The sequence below is a fragment of the Amblyraja radiata genome, chromosome 7, assembly GCF_010909765.2.
Source record: "Amblyraja radiata isolate CabotCenter1 chromosome 7, sAmbRad1.1.pri, whole genome shotgun sequence".
Lineage (NCBI taxonomy): Eukaryota > Metazoa > Chordata > Chondrichthyes > Rajiformes > Rajidae > Amblyraja > Amblyraja radiata.
Window position 1 is genome coordinate 43,314,244 of NC_045962.1, and position 5,254 is coordinate 43,319,497.

Below are 5,254 nucleotides of genomic sequence, written 5' to 3' on the forward strand. Positions count from 1 at the left end.
ATGTTTACAGTATTTAGCTCACCTGATAGGTGAGTTACTGATGGTCAAACATGTTTGACGACATACGGTTTGCAATTGTTAATAAATTGTCACCTAATATCGATGTTCTGCGCCCAAGTGGTTTGGTATATGCCACCACTGATGTTGTTATCTTATAAACGAACATGCAAATTTGGTGGATTACTGAGCAAATGCTTCACTAGAATTAAGTAAGTTAATATATAATATGTTTAAGTCAATTCATATTGGCATTAAGTATTACAAGCTCAGTAACACATCAGGACACATAAGATGTTACTCAAAACAGGTGGAAGTGTACAACCATAATCCTTCCTGCCGATAAATCCCATGATAACACTACAGATTAATCCATTTGCCCCCATATTACAGGTATGGAGATAGTTTTGAACACTAGTATCTCAGCTCATAGGAAAGGTATAAAGTTCAGTAGCTGGTAATGCTGCTATATCCCAATTACTTTGCCACGTAGTTGATTGGTGGTTAATGTACCATGACTGATAGTCTTAATGAATACCAGATAACAACGTTGTGGATGGTCAACGTAAATATCTGGATATATATTTTGTGCACCGTTCCCAGAGGCACTGCAATACTGGGTCGATGCGTGGAGTGGACGGAGCAAGCCCCTATTCCATCTCCCTGTTCCAAAATTCAATTTAATATATGGTCCCTAGATAAGGGACGTATCAGATTATTAAACTGATAAGAACAGATACTACACTTGATCTTAGCCAAAAGGCCGAGAAGCGATGCAGCTAAAGCTGTATCCAAGGATAGTTTGTCGTTAATATATAGACATGCCATGACGGAATGTTTCTAAGTGTCAGGGCTAGTTGATTCTGGATAACTTTGACTTAAATGCCGCAACGCTCATCATGGTTACTCCATCCAGGTAATTGCGGTATATCCGAAACTTATATGAGAAGGTACTGATAGTGTGCATCTTCAAGGTCGATGTCTACCATAAAGTATCCTTGGATCCATGGTAGTAGTTACAAATCCCATGAATGGGTATACCTGGTGAAATACTCAAGTGGTTTATCAACGATGGTGCGACATTCACCATCGTGGGAGGGTAGACCACTTGGGGTGCTTGCTGAATTGATGGCAAGATATTAATTCTATTCCCCTTGTATTTTTTTTTTTGGTATATAACTACCAAGAGTGATAGCTTCCTAACCAGGCGTGATTCATCCACCCCTTGTTAGTACAACCCTTAACCTTTATGTGATGGTAGGAACCATACTTATCTGTCTTCATTGTTGTTTTCTTCGGTTTCTGGTTCCTTGTTCTTGTAGGGACGATGTTTGTTGGGGGGTGGCGCATTTTCCCCTGGGGCCTGCTCTGGGCCGTGGCCTAAAATGCTACGGGTTTGGCATGCAGGCCCCGAGCTTTCACCAGTACCATGAGGTAGACGCCCCTGGTGGACACGTAGAGGTACCGCTGTCTGGTTTAGCGTGGTGCTCATTCCAGACTCTGCCCTCTTGTGCCGAATAGTTTGAACACTTCGTCCAGTTTTTTAGGACTGGTTTGGTAAGTGCCAGGTAGCAGGATCTGTGCTTGTGAGGTCGGCGTTCTCATAGTCCTGTTAATTTCATAGATTGAGGGCAGGTTTGTGAGTTCATTTGAGAAGTTATGAGGTATACCGTTGAACAGTAGGGTCAGGTGTTTTGCCATACTACCCTGCCCTTCTGGAATGAGCAGGTGGACATGATAGCCGACGTCAGGGTACCAAATGCATTTTTAAAATATTTAGGTTAAATGCGCTGCTCAATGTATCCCCCAATAATGGCGGGCACTTTGAGTAAATGCAATTTAGGGGAGGCGTGATAAAACCAACGCCTCATGGCTACCTGTCTTGGAGAGGTTTTTTGGAAAAGACAGGTAGTAAGCTGGCCATCAGTTGAGACTGAAAAGCCATCTCGCTAGTGGTGAAGCCACATAGCGGCCACACCCAGCAGCTCTTCCTGATCCTGTACCTCAAGCATACTCCCGATATTGTTCAGCCAGTGACCCCTCTTCATGACCAGCCCAGCCACTGGTCACCCCAAAGCTAACCACACTAAGGAGGAAGCGATGGGCAGTGCCTAGGCACTGTGGAGGGTATGCCTGAACCCTCCAGCGAGACTGCCCCTCACGTAGCGTGTCTCGCAGGAGCTCCTGCTCCAGGAGCCGCTCCAGCGGCTCAGGCGGCTGTCTCGCTCCCATGCGGGTGGAGAGACGTCCCCTCCGACAAGTCGGAAGCCACCGGCCGGATGCCTCTTCGGATGGCTGAACATCCAGCCCGCAGCTCAGGCACTAGCGGGACTGGCTTCGGCGCGGTGTGGGGATAGCGGAACGCCCGGTAAATGTTCCTACCGCCTTCTTCTGGAGCTTTTGTGCCTTGTAGTAGCGAGAGCGCCCCTCAAGCAGCGCGTCTCGCAGGCACCTGCTCCGTGAGCCGCTCCAGCGGCTCAGGCGGCTCTCTCTCCCCCCGTGCGGGTGGAGAAACGTCCCGTCCCAAATCGGGAACACCTGCCGGATGCCTCTTCGGGTGGCTATACATCCAGCCCGCTATCGGGCTGGCCTCGGCACGGTGTCGGGGAATTGCGGAACACCGGGTCGCTCCTACCGCCTGTTGCTGCCCCCCTTACCCCCCGACGGGAAACGTTCCTCCTCGACCGGGGGACAGTTTTGTTCCAGAGCCTTTTTCTCTGCCTGTAAAACACAAGCAAAAAAAGGGGCTCCCCTGTAAAAGAAACCCGACCTCAGGATACTCACCTGACGGTCCGTTTCTCTGTTGCGGGAGAGCATAACTCCCGCTGCCGCTGTTGCACTGCTGGCGTAATGCCGCGCCTGCGCACTGAGCGGGTTCTTCACGTAGTCACTCACGTGACTCCGAAGTAAAATCAGCACGGTTTTGTACATGGGACATAATGTCACAAATGTGTTTTTTAATGTAACCAAGAAGGTTGACAAGGGCTGACCATGGACATACTCTGGAATTCAGCAAGGCTTTGATGTTTTGCATGGTAGGCTGCTCTTGATGGTTAGATTGCACAGTATTCAAGCATTGTTGGTTAACTGGATACAGAATTAGCTTAATGGCAGGAAACTAAAGGCGTGTAACTGGTGGTGTGCCTCTGGGATTGGTATTGGACGCATTACTGTTTGTGTATAGGAAGTACTGTAACTGCAGACATTGGTTCACACCGAAGATAGACAAAATGCTGGACAAACTCAGCAGGATAAGGAAGAAGGGCTCGACCCGAAATGTCACCCATTCCTTCTATCCAGAGATGCTGCCTGTCCCATTGAGTTACTCCAGCATTTAGTGTCTATCTTTGGCATTACTGTCTATATCAATGATTTGAATGAGAATGTACAAGGCTTGCTTGGTCAGTTTTCAGATGGCATAGATATACAGTAGATGTTATCGAAAACAGTGATGATGGTTATCAAGAATGACAGCAGGATCTTGATCAACTGGGTATGTGGACTGAGGAATTGCTAATGGTATGTACTTCAGATAAGCGTGTGACCTTGTAATTTGCGAAGTTAAACCAGGGCAGGACCTTCAGATTGAATCGCAGACTCATCGTTAGGGCTGGAGGGTCCTGAGCCACAGGAAGAGGTTGGGTAGAACTTGAAAGGAACAGACTACATTCAATGGCTTAATGGTCACTCTCAAACATTTTTGTTTCAAATTTTTTGAACTGAACATATCTGCCAGGATGGAATTTGACAAGTTCCAACAAGATGGTCACTCAGTATCACTTTTCTGAACCAACCTTGTTGGAGAATGCATCCACGGCTAATCTGTCTCTACCCTCAGGCTTTAGCAAAGAGAAAGAGAGCGCACTGGGCCCTTGGAAGATATTTGGACATGCAGTCCATAAGGAGTCAGGACCTAAATCTCTACCTCCATCTGAGTGACCATGTCTGCACATGTAGAGTGTATGGAATATTTTAGTAAACTATGATAAGATGTTTGAGTACAGGACTGCTCTGTGGCTATTGAGTTATTTTATGCTACTGGGTTATTCAGTCTGACATAGTATTTAAAGGACAGTCATGAGCTTAGCATCTATACCAGACACAAAATTCAAGATAAGGTATACAGAAAATCACAGAAAATAAATTAACAGATAGAATGGCAAACAAGAGGTACTGCATATAAGCTTGTCTTTATCGGTCAGTGCATTGAGTATAAGGTCACATTGTAGTTATATAAAACTTTGGTTCCATTGCATTTGGAGTTCTGTGTGCAATCCTGGTCACCCCATTATAGGAGTGATGCGGGGGCTTTGGAGATGGTGCAGAAGAGATTTTCTAGGAGGTTGCCAGAATTAGAGGGCATTAGCTGCAAGGAGATGGACAAACTTGGATTGTTTTTGCTAAAGCATTAATGATTGATGTATATCAAATGCTGAGTCATAGATCGGATAGACAGTCAGAACCTTTATCCCAGGATGGAAATGTCAAAGATTGGAGGGCATAGGTTTAAGGCCGAAGTTGAAAAGTTGAAAAGAGATATGCGAGACAGTTTTTTTTTTACACAGGGTGCCTGGAATGTGCTTCCAGAGGTGGTATAGGAAGCAAAAGATGACAGTAGCATTTAAGAGGCTTTTAGATAGGCACATGAATGTACAGGGAATAGCGGGATATGGATCGCATGCAGGGAGAATGGAATTGTTTAATTTGGCATCTTGTTTGCCACAGACATCGTGGGCTGAAGGGTCTGTTTCTGTGTTGCACTGTTCTGTTTCATGTTCTATGAGTAATACTGGAGATACCACCTTGGAGACTGGATCAAAATGATGTGCACTGGGGCACAGCAATGACAGAGTGGAAGTGGGGTTTACTTAACATTGGAGAATTCAATGTTCATTCCATTGGGTTGTAGGTTGCCCAAATTGTAAATGAGCTGATGTTCTTCCAATTGCATGTGGCCTCACTCTGGCAATGGAGGAGGCTAAGGACAAAAAGGTTGGTATGGGAATGGGAAGAGGAGTTAAAATGGTTAGTAACCAGGAGATGCTGCAGGCTTTGGTGGACAGAGCAGATGTTCGGCAAAATGGTTTACGCTTGATCTCAATGTAAAGGAGCCCACATCGGGAGCACTGGATGCAGTAGACGAGGTTTAAAGAGCTCCATGTAAACATCTGTCTCACCTGGAAGGGCTGCTCTCCCCTTCAACCTTGGCTCTTGTAACCTCTTCAGAGTTCTCAGTGCTTAGGCACAAAGGAATTAA

General features: G+C 45.9%; 1 non-coding gene across 1 annotated transcript; it reads right to left on the reverse strand.

Moving 5' to 3' along the window:
- Positions 1-580: 580 nt before the first annotated feature.
- LOC116975679 lies at positions 581-772 on the reverse strand. Its single transcript, XR_004412691.1, has one exon. It is a non-coding gene; the product is annotated as a U2 spliceosomal RNA (small nuclear RNA).
- Between the last annotated feature and the right edge of the window lie 4,482 nt (positions 773-5,254).